The 21,146-nt window shown below is 38.6% G+C and overlaps 1 protein-coding gene and 1 non-coding gene across 2 annotated transcripts in view; one reads left to right on the top strand and one right to left on the bottom strand.

Moving 5' to 3' along the window:
* The window catches only part of SMG6 (SMG6 nonsense mediated mRNA decay factor), a 235,560-nt gene that overhangs the window by 166,193 nt on the left and 48,221 nt on the right, over positions 1-21,146 (top strand). The gene's annotated exons all lie outside the window — the stretch shown is intronic.
* Positions 11,949-12,057, bottom strand: LOC136139552 (U6 spliceosomal RNA). Its single transcript, XR_010657075.1, has one exon. It is a non-coding gene; the product is annotated as a U6 spliceosomal RNA (small nuclear RNA).

Genomic DNA, 21,146 nt, shown 5'->3' with positions numbered 1-21,146 from the left:
AGGATGAATACTAGAACTAACTAATTAAATAGTTAATTAATTGAACAAACTAGGGAACTCCCTTTCCATGTCCATTCTCTCTTTCCTGCCAGGTAAGAAGTAATGTTAGGGTGTAAAAGAGTTGTGTCCTTAGTACTGTTCACAGCGGTCTCCCTGCTCCCCTCCTTAGCATCTCTCTAAAGACTCCCTAGGGAGATCTGCAGATCTTCTCAGAGTAAACAGGAAAACTCAGTAAATAAAATTGGGTGTCTTAGAGCTTAGAGGCTATCACACAGCTCTTCTGGAAGAAGATGCCTTTGGCCTTGGATAGCCAGGAGCAGTAGGTTTGTGGTGTCTGTGTATCAACATTTTATTACGACCGTCTTGCAGAGGAGCCCTCCAGTCAACTTCTAGACCAGAAATGGAACCTGTTTGTCCTGGCCTGCACATAACCACTCTGCATCAGCCTCTCCTGAAAAGAGGCTGGAACATCTCCTGTGTATTCAGAATTGGACTAGCTCAGCAGCTACCCAGTTCTCTAAATATGCTTTCTCCACCTTACTACCCTCTAGCCTACACCCCACCCTCATTCTCATCTCTCTCCTTGTATACAGATAACTTTTTTTATTATAGCATTTGGGCTTTCCCACACTAGAATTGATCTATCACCACTCTACCAAAATTCCTATGCTAACCACTTGGGTGTTCTGGTGTCAGAACTTAGAAGTGTCCCAACTGTCCCACCCAGCTTCTTCAGCTCTCCTCTTTCTCTCCTGGGTTGTTGTGCTGGAAATGATAGTCCTCTTGGATTTCAGTGTGTGCAGTCTTCTTTGGGTGGATCCTTGAGCTGTTCACAGGAGTGCTGGTAATGTCTGGCCTTCAGTGCTGCCAAAGGCAAAAAACTGGCCTCTTCTCAGTTTAAAGCACATAGTTGGATTGCTGGGGCAGTGTTAGATGGAGGGTGGGGTGAGCAAATACCACTCTCTTCCTACTGTGTTTTCAGGAAATGATTATAAAGCAGCTATAAGTGCGAATGAAGTCTAAAGAATGGATTGGCATCCTCCCCCAACCCCTGGAAAAAAAAAAAAAAACATTATCACACACACACACACACACACACTCGTACACTTCTCCATCAGGCTCCATCCCAGATCCACACCCTTATCGTTCTTCTGGGCTTAACGTGGTACTCTTTCAGAGCAAAGAACCTTTGTTAAACTATCTCGTTCTCTTCCCTGAAAGAGAACTCAACCATAATCTGCTGAACAAGAGCTGAACTTTCCCTTTAGGCAAACTGTGAGTTCCACTTCCCTGTCCTCTGCCGTCCCAAGAGCAGTGTGGGCAGAGGCATATAAATGGGAGGAATAACCAGTGCCAAGATTTAATCCCTCAGTTAGGGCGTGGGGTTTTCAGAACTGGTAGTAAAATTGTTCGCAGAGACAGTTGTCAGTGAAGGGCCTCTCTGTGCCATCAGCATACCTCCATTCCTTTCTTCCAGCTGCCTCTTTCCCTGTACAAGCCTTTCTTCTGGTACCTCCGTGAGGTCTAAGCCATAGGGTTCTTACGAGTCTTGTCTGGAGTCTCCTAAAGTGTCAGATGTTGCTGTGCAGAGCACAGCATCCCTGGGTCTGCCCCTCCTCTCTCAGCAGCTGTTCGCCACTGACCGAGGTGGCGACTGAGCCTGTGTGTGGCCGGAGTCAGTGATGAGCCTCCCACCCAGGCCTGGGGAAGCCCTCAGCCAGTGTGGTTCCTGTGGCCGCAGCCAACACGCCAGAGCCCCTCAATACCTTCAGGGCTGTGGTGTAACAGCCAGCTTCGTGTGGTGGCACTGTTTAGTGTTGGCTCACTTGACTTCTCTGTCCCCACCCTCTGTGTTTAAGGGAATCTGGCCATCGCCCAGGAGAGAAGCTGGCACTTGCAGAGTGGCTTCCTGCCGCCTCTCTTGTAGTAGGAGCCAGGTCCACCTTCCATCTCTGCCTTCCTATCCGTGTGGCAAAGGCGAAGGGCCCCTCTGTGCTCAGCCTCCCGTTGTGGGGTTTCAAGTTGCCTAAGATCAGGACGCGGCTATCTGCCAGGTTATCTGCCCAGATAAACATTTATTGTTTACAGGGACGTGTTTCAGCTGCTCTGGCTGATCCCACTGGTGAGATCTTCTAGTTTCTTGAGGTTTTAAGCCAGTATGTGGGGCCGACATCCAGACAGAGAACTGCTGGAGCTGGCGAGGGTCTCTGTGACTGGCCACCTCTGACCTAGCTCAGTCATTGCCCCCTCCCCACCGGGTGCCAGAGCCAAATTTATAAGTCTCAGTTCCCAGCCCTGCCTTCTGGGTATTGAAACTGCCTCTACATTTTCAACATCTCTAGTCTTTCAAATCTGAAGAATTATATCAGAGCCAATGTTATGACACAAGCAGCTGAAGACTTCTATTAGGTGGCGAAACCAGCATTCTGACACCCCGTTTTCCTTAATAGCTACGGAGACAAACATTTAGTGAAGGCAACAAGGATAAAGATGGATTCTCTTTTGTTCGTCCAAACAGCCACGTCCACTGCATCCAAATATACATTGTCTTTTTATTTTCTAGTGATATAATTGATTTCCAACATTTTATTATACTGCAAAGTTGAAAGAATTTTACAATGAGCTCACTTATCCTCAGCATCTGGATTCTGTCATCCTCATCTTACGATACTTGCTTTGTCATGTATCTGTCTATCCATCCATCTCTCCATCCATCATGTTTCTTTTTGATCTATGTCGTCAATACATTTTCTCTAAATCCTTCAGCGTGAATATATATCATTAACTAGAGTTCAATATTTGTTGATGGCTTTTTTCTTTTGAGGTAAAATTTACATACAGTGATAGGGACAAACAGTAAGTATACCTTTGCTGGGTTCTGGCAAATGCATATACCTCTGTAACCCAAAACCTATCAAAATTTAGAGTCTTATTATTATGCTCCCTTATCTCCACCTTTACCCCCAGAGGCAGTCCCTGTCTTGATTTTTTTTTCCACCGTAGATGAGATTTGCCTTTTTCAGAACTTCATAAAAATGGAACCATACAGTATATACTCTTCTGAGTAAGGCTTCTTTCATTCAGTATAAAGTTTTTGACATTCCTCCATGTTGTTACATTTATCAGCAGTTTATTCCTTTTTGTTGCTGAGTAGTTTTCCATTTTATGAATATATCACAGTTACCCATTCTCTGATTGATGGATTGATGACTATTTCCAGTTTCGTGCTATTATGAATATAAAGTTGCTATGAATAGTTGTACACAAACCTTTTTGTGGACATGTGTTTTCTCTTGAGTAAATGCCTAGGATTGGAATTGCTGAGTCATAGGATATATGGATGCTTTTTATTGGAGACTGCGAGATCTTTTTCCAAAGGTGATTGCACCATATTACACTCCAACAATGTACAAGAGTTCCAGTTGCTCCACATCCTCATTTGGGGGAGGAGGGTGGTACATCATTTTGGTTTTTAATTTGCATTTCCCTGATGACTAATATAGAATTTACATAGTTTTTTATGTCCTTACTGGCCATCTGTATATCTTCTTTGTGAAGGGTCTGTTTTAGATCTGTTGCCCATTTTCTTTGAGTTGTTTGTTTTCTTGTTATTGAGTTATAAGATTTCTTTATGTATTCTGGACACAAGTACTTTGTCAAATATATATGTTTTGTGAATGTTTTCACTCAGTACATGGCTTGCCTGTTTGTTTTCCTAACAGTGTCTTGCTGAACAGAAGTTTTTAATTTTGATGCAATCTAATTTATCATGTTTTTGTTTTATGGCTATTACTTTATGAGAGCTTGAAAACCCAAGCTGTCCCCCGCCACCCCTCCCCACGGCAGTTTCTCCTATTATTAACGTTTTGTATTAGTGTAGCCCGTTTGTTACAACTGATGAGCAAATATTGGTACATTATTATTAACTAGAGTCCATTAGGGTTTACATTATTTACATTACTTACATTAGGGTTTACTCTTTGTGTTGTACATTCTGTGGGTTTTGACAATATTTAATGACACATATCTACCATTATAGTATCAGACACAAGATACCCTGTCTGATACTAAAGATACTCTGTGCTCCACCTGTTCTTCCCTCCCTCGATCTTCTAGCCCCTGGCAACCACTGGTCTTATTTCTGTCTCTATAGTTTTGCCTTTTCTAGAGTGTCATACAGCTAGAATCATACAAGCTTTGGAATCACATTTAGCCTTTTCAGATTGTCTTCTTTCACTTAACTATACATTTAAGGTTGTTTTTATGGCGTGATAACTCATTTCTTTTTATTCCTGAATAATATTCCATGGCATGAAATAATGATATTTATTTTTATTCCTGAATAATATTCATGGTATGGATATACCACAGTTTGTTTATCCATTCACCTACTGAACATCTCGGTTGCTTACAAGTTTTGGCAATTATGAATAAAGCCACTATAAACATTTTTATATGGAGGTAAGTTTTCACCTCATTTAGGTAGATATGAAGAACTACAATTGCTAGATCATATGGTAAGATTATATGTAGCTTTGTACGACACTGCCCAGCTGCCTTCAATATAGCTGTACCATTTTGCATCCTGCCAGCAATGAATGAAAGTTCCTGTTGCTTCACAGCCTCACCAGCATTTGGTGTTGTCCGTATTTTAGATTTTAGCCATTCTAATAGGTGTGTACTGGTAGCTCGTTATTGTTTTAATTTGCAATTTTTTAATGATTTATGATGTTGAGCATCTTTTCATATGTTTGCCATCTGTATATTTAGTTCATTGAGCTATCCAGATTTTTTGCCCATTTTTTAATTTGGTTGTTTGTTTTCTTATTGTTAAGTTTTATGAGTCACTGATTGATTTTTAAATGTTTAAACAACATTGCATTACTTGAATAAACCCTATTTGCTATATTGTATTTGCCAATATCTTGGTAAGGATGTTTGTCTGTGTTCATGAGGAATATTTGTGTTGTTATATCTTGTCAGGTTTTGGAATTAGAGTTATGCTGACCTCATTGAATGGCTTGGGAAGTTTAATCTCCTCTTTCTCCTCCATTTTCCAAAAGAGTTTGTGTAATATTGGTGGGTTTGTTTTTTTTTTTAATATATTTATTTATTTATTTATTTTTGGCTGTGTTGGGTCTTTGTTGCTGTGCACGGGCTTTCTCTAGTTGCAGCAAGCAGCGGCTACTCTTCGTTGTGGTACACGGGCTTCTCATTGCAGTGGCTTCTCTTGTTGCGGAGCACGGGCTTTCTAGGCACGCAGGCTTCAGTAGTTGTGGTGCACAGGCTCAGTAGTTGTGGCTCACGGGCTCCAGAGTACAGGCTCAGTAGTTGCAGTGCACAGGCTTAGTTGCTCCGTGGCATGTGGGATCTTCCTGGACCAGGGCTTGAACCCTTGCCCCTGCATCGGCAGGTGGATTCTTAACCACTGTGCCACCAATATTGGTGTTAAATCTAAGTTGGCAAACTTGTTGGCATAAAATGGTTCATAATAATGTCTTGCTATTATTTTGATGTCTGTAGGATCTGTATGTAGTGACATATGGATTATTTAGATGTGTGTGGTTTAATTTCCAAATATTTGGGGTTTTCCTGGATATCTTATTGTTACTGATTCCTAATTTAATTCCATTGTGATCAGAGAGCATACTTGGCATTATTTCAGTCCTTTTAAAATTTATTGAAACTTGTTTTATGGCTTAGCATGTATCTATGTTGAAGACCATAACTATGTACAATGGAAAGAATGTATTCTGTATGTTGGCCATATTGTTTTATAAATATCAATTAGGTTGAAGTGGTTGATAGTGTTGAGATCCTCTATGTCTTTACTAATACTTTGTCTAGGTGCTCTATTAATTTTTGAGAGGAGGTACTTCCCTGGTGGCGCAGTGGTTAAGAATCTGCCTGCCAATGCAGGGGACATGGGTTTGATCCCTGGTCCAGGAAGATCCCACATGCCGTGGAGCAACTAAGCCTGTGCGCCACAACTACTGAGCCTGTGCTCTAGAGCCCGCGAGCCACAACTACTGAGCCCACCTGCCTCAACTGCTGAGCCCAGACACCACAACTACTGAAGCCCACGCCCTCTAGGGCCTGCGTGCTGCGACTATTGAAGCCCACGCATCTAGAGCCCATGCTCCGCAACAGGAAAAGCCACTGCAATGAGAAGCCTGCTCACCGCAACGAAGAGTAGCCTCTGCTCGCCACAATAAAGACCCAATGCAGCCATTAATTAATTAATTAATTTAAAAATTTCTGAGAGGGGAATGTTAAAATCTCCAAATACGATTGTGGATTTTCTGTTCTTCCCTTTAACTCTGTCAGTTTTTGTTTCCTGTATTTTGCAGGTCTCTTACTAGGCACATACACCGTTATGACTGTTATATCTTCCTGATGAATTGACCATCTTATCATTGTGAAATGCCCCTCTTTCATCTCTGATAATACTTTGCCTTGAAATTAATTTCTTTCTGATATTAATATAGCCACTCCAGTCTTCTTTCAATCATTTTTTAAAAAGTATTTGTTTATTTGGTTGCACCGGGTCTTAGTTGCAGAAAGCAGGCTCCTTAGTTCAGGCTCGCAGGCTCCTTAGTTGTGGCTTGCCGGTTCCTTAGTTGCAGCACGTGGGCTCCTTAGTTGCGGCAGGCGGGATCCTTAGTTGTGGCATGCGAACTCTTAGTTGCAGCATGCATGTGAGATCTAGTTCCCTGACCAGGGATCAGACCCAGGCCCCCTGCATTGGGAGTGTGGAGTCTTATCCACTGCACCACCAGGAAAGTCCCTCCAGTCTTGTTTTGTTTATTATTTGCATGGTGTATCTTTTCCCATCCATTTGCTTTTAACCAGTCTGTATCTTTATATGTAAAATGTGTCTCTTATTGACAGCATGTAGCTGGGTCTTACTTTTCAATCCATACTGACAATCTCCTCCTTTCAAGTGAAGTATTTAGTTTATTAACAGTTAATGTAATTATCCCTGTGGTTGAATTTAGGTTTACAATTTTGTTCGTTGTTTTCTGTTTTGTCCCTTCTGATTTTTTGTTCCTTCTTTTTTTCTTTTCCTCCATTTTGTATCTTCCTTTTGCACCTATTTTTCTGACTTCTTTTAGATTATATGATTTTTCTCTTAGAATTCCATTTTAAATTATTTATTGGCATTTTAACTATTTGTTTGTAGTTTTTTAGTGGTGGCTCTGTAGATTATAGTATATTTAATACATCCTTAACTTTTCAGACTACTTAGAGTTGCTATTGTACCACTTCACATAAAATGTAGAAATCTTGCAACCATACAGTTCCAGTTACCCATTGCTTTTTTATTATTATAGTTGTTATATGGTGTATACCATATACTATAACATACATATGTATATAATATACTGTATACATTATAAGCTCCACATGACAGTGTTATGGGGTTGTTTTTGGTCTTTGGATTTTTACTTCAAAGACATGCAAATTTTATTTCTACTAACTTAATATTAGCAAACATTTGAAATAATGCTAAATCCTTGTGTTGATAAGGTGTTGTTTGTGTATCTGTGGTAAAATATATGTAACATTGGGAATTCTGTGGCGGTCCAGTGGTTGGGACTCCATGCTTTCACTGCTGGGGGCCTGGGTTCAGTCCCTGGTCAGAGAACTAAGATCCTGCAAGCTGCTGGATATATATAATAGATAGGTAGATAGATAGATAGATAGATAAATAATAAAATTTACCATTTAATCTATTTTTTCTTTTGTTGAATGTGCTTTTGGTGTCATATGCAGGAAATCATTACAAAATCCAGTGTCATAAAGATTTTCTCCTGTTTTATTCTAAGAGTTTTATAGTTTAAGAGTTTATAGTTTTATAGCTCATAAGTTTAGATCTTTGACCCATTTTGAGTTAATTTTTATGTATGGTGTTAGGTAAGGAACCAGCCTCATTCATTGGAATGGGGATATCCAGTTTGTAAAATGTTATAATTTTGCATTAAACAAATCTATATATCTTTTTTAATTTAAAAGGGTAGAAAAATTGTTGTTTGTATTTACCCAGGTATTTACCATTTCTTTGTGAAGAGCCAAGTATACAAGTGGTATTGTTTTCCTCTGGCTTGAAGAGCTTTTGGCTTTTCTTGTAAGGCATATCTGCTAAAATTCCCTTAGTATTCTTTTATCAGAAAATGTCTCTATTTCACTTCCTTCTTTAAAGGTCTCTTCACTGGATGTAGAAAATTTTCAGTACTTTAAATATGTTCATCCATTGTCTTATGGCCTGTATAGTTTCTGGTAAGACATCAATCAGCCCTTGTTCAAACTGTTGTTCTGTATATGTGATGGGTCATTTTTCTCTGGCTGCTTTCTATATTTTCTCTATAATCTGGTATTCAGTAGTTTGACTATGATATTCTAGGCATGATTTTCTTTGTATTTAGCCTGCTTGGGGTTCACTGTGCTCTTGAATCTACAGATTGTCTTTCACCAAATTTGGGGGACTTTCAGACATTATTACTGAAGTTAATTTTTTCTGCTCCAGTTTCTTCTTCTGGGATTCAATTACATGTATGTTAGGCCTATTGTCACCCAAATCAGGGGCTTTATTAATTTTTCTTTTTTTCCTCTTGTTTAGATTGGATGATTTCTATTCTGACTTCAGATTTACTCACTTCTTTGTCATCTCCATTTCCTTTTTTTTTTTTTTTGAAACCTTTTTTTGGCTGCATTGGGTCTTCATTGCTGCGCACAAGCTTTCTCTAGTTGTGGCGAGCGGGGGCTACTCTTTGTTGTGGTGCGCGGGCTTCTTATTGTGGTGGCTTCTTTTGTTGCGGAGCACAGGCTCTAGATGTGTGGGCTTCAGTAGTTGTGGCACGTGGGCTCAGTAGTTGTGGCTCTCAGGCTCTAGAGCGCAGGCTCAGTAGCTGTGGCGCACGGGCTTAGTTGCTCTGCAGCACGTGGGATCTTCCTGGACCAGGGCTCAAACCCATGTCCTCTGCATTGGCAGGAGAATTCTTAACCACTGCACCACGAGGGAAGCCCCTCCATTTCCTTTTAAGCACATCCAGTGACTTTCTTACTTCAGATATTAGATTATTGGGTTTGTTTTGTTTGCTTTTGGTTTTGTTTTGTTTTTGTTTTTTCAGTCCTAGACTTTACATTTGGTTCTTTTTCATAGTTTCTGTTTCTCTGCTGAGATTTCCTATCTTTTCATTTATTTCAGTCATTTTCCTTTTTCTCACTGTAACTTTTTCCATATTAGTAACTTTTTCCATAGTTTTAGTAACTTTTTCCATAATCATTATAGTAACTTTTTCCATAATATATAGTAACTTTTTCCATAATCATTATAGTAACATTTTCCATAATCTCGCTGTTAATTCTAACATTTGTGTCATTTCAGAGGTGATCTCCATTTACTGTCTTTTCTCTTAAGAATAGGTCACATTGGGCTTCCCTGGTGGCGCAGTGGTTGAGAGTCCGCCTGCCAGTGCAGGGAGCGCGGGTTCGTGCCCCAGTCTGGGGGGATCCTGTGTGCCGCGGAGCGGCTGGGCCTGTGGGCCGTGGCCACTGGGCCTGCGCATCCGGAGCCTGTGCTCCATGGCGGGAGAGGACACGGTGGTAAGAGGCCCGCGTACCACAAAAAAAAAAAAAAAAAAAAAGAATAGGTCACATTAAATACTGTATGACATCACTTATATGTGGAAGCTAAAAACTACAGCAGGATTTCCCTGGCAGTCCAATGGTTAAGACTCTGGGCTTCCACTGCAGGGGGCACAGGTTTGATCCCAGGTTGGGGAACTAAGATCCTGCATGCCATATGGCATGGCCAAAAACAAAAACAAACAAACAAAACTAGTGAATATAACAAAAAAGCAGCAGACTCACAGATACAGAGAACAGACAAATCGCTACCAGTGGGGAGAGGGAAGGGGGGCGATATAGGGGTAGGAGATTAGGAGGTACAAACTATTAGGTATAAAGTAAGCTACAAGGATATATTGTACAACAAGGGGAATATAGCCAGTATTTTATAATAATTATAAAATGGAGTATAACCATTGCAAATTGTGAATCACTATATTGTATACCTATAAGTTATACATCAAGTATACTTCAATAAAAAAATGTTTAAAAAAAGAGTAGTTCACATTTTCCTGGTTCTTTGTATATTGAGTAATTGGGGGTTTTATCCTGGAATTGTAAATGTCGTGTGGATTTTGTTTTATTCCTGCAGAGAGGGTTGATGCTTCAGTGTATCAGGCTTTTCAGTTGGTTGGACTCAAACTGCAGTAGGTCAAACATCCATTCCGTTTGTCTGGGTTTTGTTTGTTTGTTTGTTTTTTACATTTAATCTACACATACATGATTCAGAACTCAGTCATGAACTTGAGTATTGTGTATACACAGAATATGGGGCTTCCTCTCTCTATGGCTACCCCCTTTATGGGATTTCCTCCCTTGATTTTTAGCAGCTGTGATTGTCTTGAATTTTGTCCTTTGTTTCTTCAGGCTATTAAAGACTGGATTTTTCAGCAGAGTTTTAGCTGTGCTGTATGGTGCCACCAACTGTCCCAGCTCCTTCTTCTGAGTGTCAGTATCCCTCACAGATCTGCCTAGTTTGGTTCATTCTCTAGTGCCTTTGGGTATTTGTTTTTATAATTTTACCCTGAGTTTATCATTGTTATTCACAGGAAATTTAATCCAGTAGGAACTTACTTAGTCATATTGGAAGCAGAATTGCTGCACCAGCTAATTTAGAAGTTTGTGCGTGTGTATATTAGAGCTATTTCTACCACCAGAGTTTTGGGATCTCTGCTTTCTGGAATCCATGAATCAATCTTTTGAATATCCTTAAAGGTGGCAAATCTTCAGACTTTAAGTCTCACTTTGATTTTTTTAAGTTAATTTTTATTGGCGTATCGTTGATTTACAGTGTTGTGTTCGTTTTTTTGTTTTTTAATTTAAATAGCCAGAATAACACTTGGAATCAAGAATAGTAAACATTTTTTCCAGTAAACAATAAATACAGTGAGCAAGTTGAGTTATTCCTTTTTAAGGTCAAAAATAACATGGGTCTTTGAAATAAGGAGAATTACCACTAAAATTAATAAACTGATTTTGAAAATGTTTAAAAGAGGAATTCTCAGGTACTTTTTACCTTCCATTATTTATGGGATCTTTCTCAAATGTAAATGATTTAAAATTTTGTGTAGCTAAATCTTCTGTTTTCCCTTTATGAAATTTGTTTTTATGTTTTAAAAAGTCTTCCTAACCTCAAACCAAATGAATAATCATATTTTCTTCTCATTATTTTACTTTTTGAAAAATTATTATTAAAACTTTTATCTGAATTTATTTTGCTGAATGATGTAACTTAATTTTTTCAAAATAGTTTATAAAATAGCATCATTTATTGAATAATTCTGTTTCTACTTAACTAAAAGTTAAGCTTCATCATATACTAGATATATGTATACACTATACTAGAATCTATATGTATAGATAGATATAGTGCATCCTAGCATGTGTTTCTAGGAATTTTTTTTGTTTTATGTTTGTCTATTCTTGAAACATAACTTTGTCGTTTTAGTTACTCTAGCTTTGTAATGTGTTTTAATACTAGTGATGTGAGTTTACACACATTCCTTTATATATTTTATTGCAATATACCTTTGGCTTTTTCTACCTACTTATGCTTTATGCAAACTTCAGAATAATTTTAAATCCCACTCCACCTCCCCCAAAAAAATCCTCATGGTATTTTTTTTATTGAGATATAATTAGCATACAGCATATTAGTTTTAGGTATACAATATAATGATTAGATATATAGATATATTGTGAAATGATCACAACAATAAGTCTAGATAACATCCATTACCACACACAGTTACAAATTTCTTTTTCTTGTGATGAGAACTTTTGAGATTTACTCTCTTAGCAACTTTCAAATATACAGTAAAAATATGAAACATATCACAAATTTGCACATCATTCTTGAGCAGGGGTCATGCTAATCTTCTCTCCATTGTTCCAGTTTTCACTATATGTGCTGCCAAAAACGAGCACTCCTCATGGTATTTTGATTGGAATTGCATTCACTTTAAAAATATCTTTGGGGGCTTCGCTGGTGGTCCAGTGGGTGAGACTCTGGGCTCCCAGTGCAGGGGGCCTGGGTTCAATCCCTGGTCAGGGAACTAGATCCCGCATGCATGCCGCAACTAAGAGTTCACATGCCTCAATTAGTCCGCATACCGCAACTAAAGAAGTCCTCATGCCACAACTAAGAGGCCATATGTCGCAACTAAAAAAAGATCCCACGTGCTGCAGCGAAGATCCCGCATGTCGCAACTAAAAACCAATGCAGGGACTTCCCTAGTGGCGCAGTGGTTAAGAATCTGCCTGCCAATGCAAGGGACACGGGTTTGAGCCCTGGTCCAGGAAGATCCCACATACCATGGAGCAACTAAGCCCGTGCACCACGACTACTGAACCTGCACTCTAGAGCCCGCAAGCCACAGTTACTGAGCCCACATGCCACAACTACTGAAGCCCGCGCGCCTGGAGCCCGTGCTGTGCAACAAGAGAAGCCACCGCAATGAGAAGTCCATGCACCGCAACAAAGAGTAGCCCCTGCTCACTGCAACTAGAGAAAGCCTGCGTGCAGCAACAAAGACCCAACGCAGCCAAAAATAAAATAAATAAATAAATTTATATTTTAAAAAGCTAGCGCATCCAAAATAAATAAATAATAAATACATAAATAAAAATTTTAGAAATAAAAATATCTTTGAAGAAAATTTTACATCGTTATAAGTTTTATAAGTTTTCTTATTAGGTCAAAATATTCTCTGGATATCAGTTCTTTTATGTCTCCACGTTTTTTCATTGATTTTCTTGCTATAATGAATGGAATTTTTTCCATTCCACCTTCTACGTAGTACTTGGGAAAAGCTAACGTTTATATTCAGCTATCACGTCAAATTCTCTTATTGATTCTTTTTTTAGCCAATCACTTATTTCTTTCATTAATTTATGTGATGTGTTTTTTCTTTTTATTTTTTATTGAAGTGTAGTGTAGTTGAATTACAGTGTTGTGTTAATTACTGCTATATAGCACAGTGACTCAGTTATATATACATTCTTCTTGATATTCTTTTCTGTTATGGTTTATATATAGTTCAGTGTGCTGTACAGTAGGACCTTTTTGTTTATCCATTCTATATACACCAGTTTGCATTTGCTAATCCCAAACTACCACTTGTACCCTCTCCCACCTCCCTCCCCCTTGGCAACCACCAGTCTATTCTCTATGTCCCTGATTCTGTTTCTATTTTATAAATAGGTTCATTTGTGTCATATTTGAGATTCCACATACAAGTGATATCAAATGGTACTTGTGTTTCTCTTTCTGACTTACTTAACTTAGTATGATAATCTCTAGTTGCATCCATGTTGCTGCAAACAGCATTATTTCATCCTTTTTTATGGCTGAGTAGTATTCCATTGTATATATATGTACCCATCTTCTTTATTTATTTACTTATTTTTAATAGATCTTTATTGGAGTACAATTACTTCACAATACTGTGTTAGTTTCTGTTGCACAACAAAGCAAATCAGCCATATGCATGCACATGTCCCCACATCCCCTCCATCTTGAGCCTCCCTCCCACCCTCCCTATCCCACCCCTCTAGGTCATCGCAAAGCACTGAGCCAATCTCCCTGTGCTATGCTGCTGCTTCCCACCAGCCAACAATTTTACATTCACTAGTGTATGTATGTTGATGCTACTCTTACTTCACCCCAGCTTTGCCCTCCCACCCCATGTCCTCAAGTCCATTCTCTATGTCTGTCTCTTTATTCCTGCCCTGCAACTAGGTTCATCAGTACCATTTCTTTTTTTTTGTTGTTAGATTCCATATATGTGTGTTAGCATACGGTATTTGTTTTTCTCTTTCTGACTTACTTCACTCTGTATGACAGACTCTGAGTCCATCCACCTCACTACAAATAACTCAGTTTTGTTTCCTTTTATGGCTGAATAATATTCCACTGTATATATGTACCACATCTTCTTTATCCATTCATCTGTCAATGGACATTTAGGTTGGTTCCATGTCCTGGCATTGTAAATAGTGCTGCAATGAACATTGTGGTAAAAGAGTGAAATTAGAACACTACCTAACACCATACACAAAAATAAACTCCAAATGGATTAAAGACTTAAATGTAAGACCAGACACTATAAAACATGTAGAGGAAAACATAGGAAAAACACTCTTTGACATAAAGCACAGCAAAATCTTTTTTGACCCACCTCCTAGAGTAATAGAAATAAAAACAAAAATAAACAAGTGGAAAAAAAAAAAAAAGTGGGACTTAATTAAACTTAAAAGCTTTTGCACAGCAAAGGAAACCATAAACAAGACAAAAAGACAACCCTCAGAATGGAGAAAATATTTGCAAATGAAACAACAGACAAAGGGTTAATCTCCAAAATATACAAACAGCTCATGGAGCTCAATATCAAAAAAACAGTCCAGCTAAAAAATGGGCAGGACTACCTAAATAGACATTTTTTCTACGATGAAATAGACATTTCATCATACACATGGCCAAGAGGCACGTGAAAAGATGCTCAACATCACTAATTATTAGAGAAATGCAAATCAAAACTACAATGGGGTATCACCTCACGCCGGTCAGAATGGTCATTATCAAAAAAGCTAGAAACACTAAATGCTAGAAAGGGTGTGGTGAAAAGGGAACCTTCCTACACTGCTGGTGAAAATGTAAATTGATACAACCACTATGGAAAACAGTATGGAGGTTCATTAAAAAACTAAAAGTAGAACTACCATATGACCCAGCAATCCAACTACTGGGCATATACCCTGAGAAAACCATAATTCAGAAAGAGACATGCACCACAATATTCACAGCAGCACTGTTTACAATAGCCAGGACATGGAACCAACCTAATTTCATTCTTTTACATGTAGCTGTCCAGTTTTCCCAGCACCACTTATTAAAGAGGCTGTCTTTTCTCCATTGTATGTTCTTGCCTCCTTTGTTGTAAATTAAGTGACCATATGTGCGTGGGTTTATCTCTGGGCTTTCTGTGCTGTACCCCTGATCTATATTTCTGTTTTTGTGCCAGTACCATACTGTCTTGATTACTGTAGCTTTGTGGTATAGTTTGAAGTCAGGGAGCCTGATTCCTCCAACTCTGTTTTTCTTTCTCAAGTTTGCTTTGGCTATTCAGGGTCTTTTGTGTTTCCATACGAATTGTAAGATGTTTTTGTTCTAATTCTGTGAAGAATGCCATTGGTAGTTTGATAGGGATTGCCTTGACTCTGTAGATTGCTTCAGGTAGTATAGTCATTTTCACAATGTTGAGTCTTCCAATCCAAGAACATGGTGTATTTCTCCATCTGTGTATGTCATCTTTGATTACTTTCATCAGTGTTTTATAGTTTTCTGAGTACAAGTCTTTCACCTCCTTAGGCAGGTTTATCCCTAGGTATTTTATTCTTTTTATTGCAGTGGTAAATGGGATTGTTTCCTTAATTTCTCTTTCTGATTTTTCATTGTTGATATATAGGAATGCCAGAGATTTGTGTGCATTAATTTTATATCCTGCAACCTTACCAAATTCATTGATTAGTTCTTGTAGTTTTCTGGTGTCATCTTTAGGATTTTCTATGTATAGTGTCATGTCATTGACAAATAGTGACAGTTTTACTTATTCTTTTCCAATTTATATTCCTTTTATTACTTTTTCTTCTCTGATTGCTGTGGCTAGGACTTCCAAAACTATGTTAAATAAGAGTGGCAAGAGTGGACATCCTTGTCTTGTTCCTGATCTTGGTGGAAATGTTTTCAGTTTTTCACCATTGCTTGTGATGCTTGCTATGGGTTTGTCATATATGGCCTTTATTATGAGGTAGGTTCCCTCTATGCCCATTTTCTGGAAGGCTTTTATCATAAATGGGTGTTGAATTTTGTCAGAAGCTTTTTTGCATCTATTGAGATGATCATGTGGTTTTTATTCCTTAATTTGTTAATGTGGTGTATCACATTGATTGATTTGCATATATTGAAGAATCCTTGAATCCCTGGGATAAATCAAACTTGATAATGGTATATGATCCTTTTTTTAAAAAATAAATTTATTTATTTATTTTAAATTTATTTATTTTTGGCTGCGTTGGGTCTTTGTTGCTGTGCGCAGGCTTTCTCTAGTTGTGGAGAGCAGGGGCTACTCTTTGTTGTGGTGTGCGGGCTTCTCATTGCAGTCATTTCTCTTGTTGCAGAGCACGGGCTCTGGGTGTGCAGCTTCATAGTTGTGGCATGTGGGCTCAGTAGTTGTGGCTTGCGGGCTCTAGAGCGCAGGCTCAGTAGCTGTGGCACACAGGCTTAGTTTCTCCGCGGCATGTGGGATCTTCCCAGACCAGGGCTCGAACCCCCGTCCCCTGCATTGCCAGGCAGATTCTTAACTACTACATCACCAGGGAAGTCCCTGTGTATGATCTTTTAAATGTGCTGTTGGATTCTGTTTGCTAGTATTTTGTTCATTACTTTTGCATCTATGTTCATCAGTGATATTGGTCTATAATTTTCTTTTTTTGTGATATCTTTTTCTGGGTTTGGTATCAGGGTGATGGTGGCTTCATAGAATGAATTTGGGAGTGTTCCTCCCTCTGCAATTTTTTGGAATAGTTTGAGAAGGATCGGTGTTAGCTGTTCTCTAAATATTTGACAGAATTAGCCTGTGAAGCCATCTGGTCCTGGACTTCTGTTTGTGGAAGATTTTTAATTATGGTTTCAATTTCATTACTTGTGATAGGTCTGTTTATATTTGCTAATTCTTCCTGGTTCAGTCTTGGAAAATTGTACCTTTCCAAGAATTTGTCCATTTCTTTGTGGTTGTCCATTTTACTGGCATATAGTTGTTTGTAGTAGTCTCTTGTAATCCTTTGTATTTCTGCAGTGTCGGTTGTGACTTCTCCTTTTGCACTTCTAATTTTATTTCTGTGCATCCTCTCCCTTTTGTTCTTGCTGAGTCTAGCTAAGGGTTTATCAATTTTGTTTATCTTCTCAAAGAACCAGCTTTTAGTTTTATTGATCTTTGCTATTGTTTTCTTCATTTCTATTTCATTTATTTCTGCTCTGATCTTTATGATTTCTTTCCTTCTACTGACTTTGGGTTTTCCTTGTTTTTCTCTCTCTAGTTGCTTTAGGTGTAGGGTTTGATTGTTTATTTGAGATTTTTCTTGTTTCTTGAGGTGAGATTGAATTGCTATAAACTTCCCTGTTACAACTGCTTTTGCTGCGTCCCATAGGTTTTGGGTAGTTGTGTTTTTACTGTCATTTGTTTCTATGTATTTTTTAATTTCTTCTTTGATTTCTTCAGTGATCTGTTGGGTATTTAGTAGTGCACTGTTTAGCCTCCATGTATTTGTGTTTCTTATAGTTTTTTTCACATCTTCTTTATATGTGATGTGTTAAATTAATGTTTTCTAAACTTGTCATTTTCTTACTGGGATGAACACTATTTGGGTTATATATATATATATATATATATATTTTTTTTTTTTTTTTGCTGCATGCGGGCCTCTCACTGTTGTGGCCTCTCCCGTTGCAGAGCACAGGCTCCAGGCGCGCAGGCCCAGCGTCCATGGCTTACGGGCCCAGCCGCTCCGCGGCATGTGGGTTCTTCCTGGACCGGGGCACGAACCCGTGTCCCCTGCGTCGGCAGGTGGACTCTCAACCACTGCGCCACCAGGGAAGCCCTTGTGTTATATTTTAATGGTCTGCTACATTTGATTTGCTATGGTTTTACCTAGGATATTTACATCCATTTCCGTAGTGGGCCTGGCCTCTCTTTTCTGTCTTTGCTGTTTTTTCTTTGAGTGTTGGAGTATTTGGGTGTACTGACTTCATACAAAGAAATGGGAAGCAGCTTTTCTTTTTCTGTGACCTGGCAAGTATATAGTGTGTATTACTTAAAGAGTCCTTCTTGACTCTCTCTCTCATACTCTACCTTCAGCCTCTCAGCAGTCGTCCTTTCACTCTACCTTTGTAATCTGTACAGAATCCAGCCATTTAACCATTTCTAGTAGTACCACCCTTGTCCAAAATGTTACCTTCTCTTGCTTAAACAATTACTGTAGGCACGTTGTGATCTTTGCCCCCCTTCAGTGTAGTCTCAACACAGCAGCCAGTGTGATCTTTTAAGAGGTAAGCTGGACTGGTTAACACCACTGGTTAACCAGTGGTGTTAAGCCCCTTCAGAGGATTCCTATCTCACTCATAAAAGATATCAAGCCCTTACCAGGGCTTACATCCTTTCTGACCTCATCTCCTGCCACTCTCCTATTCACTTATTCTTCACTGGTCAAACTGGCCTGCTCATTCTTTAATCATGCCAAACAACTCATGCCTCTGGGCCTTTGCACTTCTGTTCTGCTGTTACCCCCCTGCATAGTTTACTTCCTAATGTCCTTCAGATTCCTGTTCATGAGCCAGCCTTATCAGAAAGTTTTTTACCAGTAATCTATAGAAATGAACAGTCTACCCCAGGCACTCTCTGTCCCGTCACTGGACTTTATTTTTCTTCTTAACACTTACCATCACCTACCTGACAATTGGTTTTTGTTTTGTTTTTGCTTTGCCTATTTATTGTCCCCCAGTAGAATGTAAAAACTGTGGTTTTATTTACTGTATTACTCCCCAGTGTTTAGAACAGTGCCTGGAGAATGGGTCCCTCCCCATACCATTAATAAATATTATTGGCTGAATAGGTAAATGAACTGAAGGAACTTACCTATAAAGGCATCTCAGCCTCTAATAGTTTTGGAAAGAAAACCTTTGACACTTCCTGTTTCTGTTTCTTCCTTTGTTATGTGTTTTTTAAGATTCCTTAGTTCTTGCATCAAATTTTTAGGCAGGATTATTGAGATATAACATAAATACATATAATAAATAGTTCAACAATTTTAAGTGTTCAGTTAGATGAGTTTTGACAAAAGTATACAGTAGTGTAAATATCACCACAATGAGGATATGGAACATTTTTATCACTTCTTGTGTCAATTTTGTTGACTGACATTATCCAGAAAATCATCCATTTCTCTAAAATCTTCACATTTTAAAAAAATTATTTATTTATTTATTTTGGGGGCTGTGTTGGCTCTTAGTTGCAGCACACAGGATCTTTCATTGCAGCGTGTGGCCTCTTTGTTGCAACATGTGGGCTTAGTTGCCCCGCAGCATGTGGGATCTTAGTTCTCCGACCAGGGATCGAACCCATGTTCCCTGCGTTGGAAGGCGGATTCTTAACCACTGGACGACCAGGGAAGTCCCTTCACATTTCTGATATCTCTTCACTAATTAAAAATTAAGGATTTGTTATAAATCTGCTTTCCATTTCTAATTTAATTTCTGTGTTCTTTGATTTTTTTCTTAAATTTGTTAGCAGTATGTGTTTCTTAGTTTTTAAAAACTAGCTCTTATATTTATTGTCTTCTAATTCATTAATTTTTATTTGTATCTTTATTTTCTTCCTCTTATTTTTCTTAGACTTGTTTTGTTCTCCTACTTGTGTTGGATCTTCTGCGTTCATTTGTTTCTTATTAGTTTACTTAAAAGCTTTATGGCTTTGAATATGAGATTACTAATACTTTGGCCACATTCTAATTCATTGAGATGTGTACTGTTCTAATGACCATTTTCTAAGTAGTCTTTGATTGTCATTTTGATTTTTTCTCTTTGATTCTAAAGTTATTTGGGAGTTTTGTTTTTATAGTTGGATTTCTTAAACTTTTGTTACTAATTTCTACTTTGGGTTTTTTGGGGGGTTTTTTTGTTTTTTTGCGGTACGCGGGCCTCTCACTGTTGTGGCCTCTCCCGTTGCGGAGCACAGGCTCTGGACGCGCAGGCTCAGCGGCCATGGCTCACGGGCCCAGCCGCTCCGTGGCATGTGGGATCTTCCCGGACCGGGGCACGAACCCGTGTCTCCTGCATCGGCAGGCGGACTCTCAACCACTGTGCCACCAGGGAAGCCCTACTTTGGGGTATTTTTAAAGATTTAATTTATTGAGGTGAAATTATATGAATTTATGTAACATAAAAATTAACCATTTAAAGTGAAGAATTCAGTGGCATTTAGAACATTCATAGTGTTGTGCAACCAACACCACTATGCTCATGGCATTTTAATTCCACTTATCTCTGATTTTTAAAATAAAATACTTTAAGTTCTTTTTCTCTACTTATCAAGTAGAACAATTAAATAGGATAGAACTGTCTCTCATTTTAGTTAGGATTATGTTCAGCTGTAAGATGCAGAAAATCCCAAAATAACAGTAACTTAAATAAGATAGAAATACATTTCCCTCTCAAAACCAGAGGTTTTCTGGTTTGGCGCTCCATGGTGTCATGGACCAAGTTTCTTTCTATTTTGTTGCTCTGCTATACATGGTTTTCATTTCCAAGGACCCCTCATAGTCTAAGATGGCTGTTGGAATGCCAGCCACCTCATCTGTATGCAAGCCTGTGTGAAGTAGAAACAGTTAAAGAAGGAATGCATTTAAAAAAAAAAATAGATGTCTTTTTCTTTAAGGGCCTTTCCTGGGAGTTCATGCACATTACTGCCTATATTCTATTGGCCAGAACTGAGTCACGTGGCCAAACCTAGCTGCAGTGTAGACTGGGAAATATTTTTATTCTAGGTAGACCATATGCACAGCTAAAAATCAAGAGTTTTATTACAGAGGAAGAGAAGGAGAGCAGATAATGGGAAACAAGTAGCAGTTTCTGCCACGCACCCCCGTGTGTAAATGTAGGACTTCCTGCTTCCTCCTTTTCTTACCACTTCTCCATTTCCTAGTTAGTATAGGTATCAGTGAGATTTTAGATAATAGTAGCTATTTATTGAAGGTTTACAATGTGCCAGGATTTAATCTTCCCAGCAACGCTACCTGTGTAAGTACTGTCATTATCCCCATTTTATAGATGAAGAAAAATGAGACACAAAAAGGTTCAGGTTTTTAACTAAGGTCATATATCCAGTAATTCAAACATATGCTGTAGGTCCAGATTAACCACTATATACTCTCAACCCTATTATCATTAAATGTTTTTACAGTGT

Source organism: Phocoena phocoena, chromosome 19 (assembly GCF_963924675.1).
Source record: "Phocoena phocoena chromosome 19, mPhoPho1.1, whole genome shotgun sequence".
NCBI classification, from domain to species: Eukaryota; Metazoa; Chordata; class Mammalia; order Artiodactyla; family Phocoenidae; genus Phocoena; species Phocoena phocoena.
Note: the sequence above shows the minus strand (reverse complement) of the source record. Positions and strands in the feature narration are given on the sequence as shown.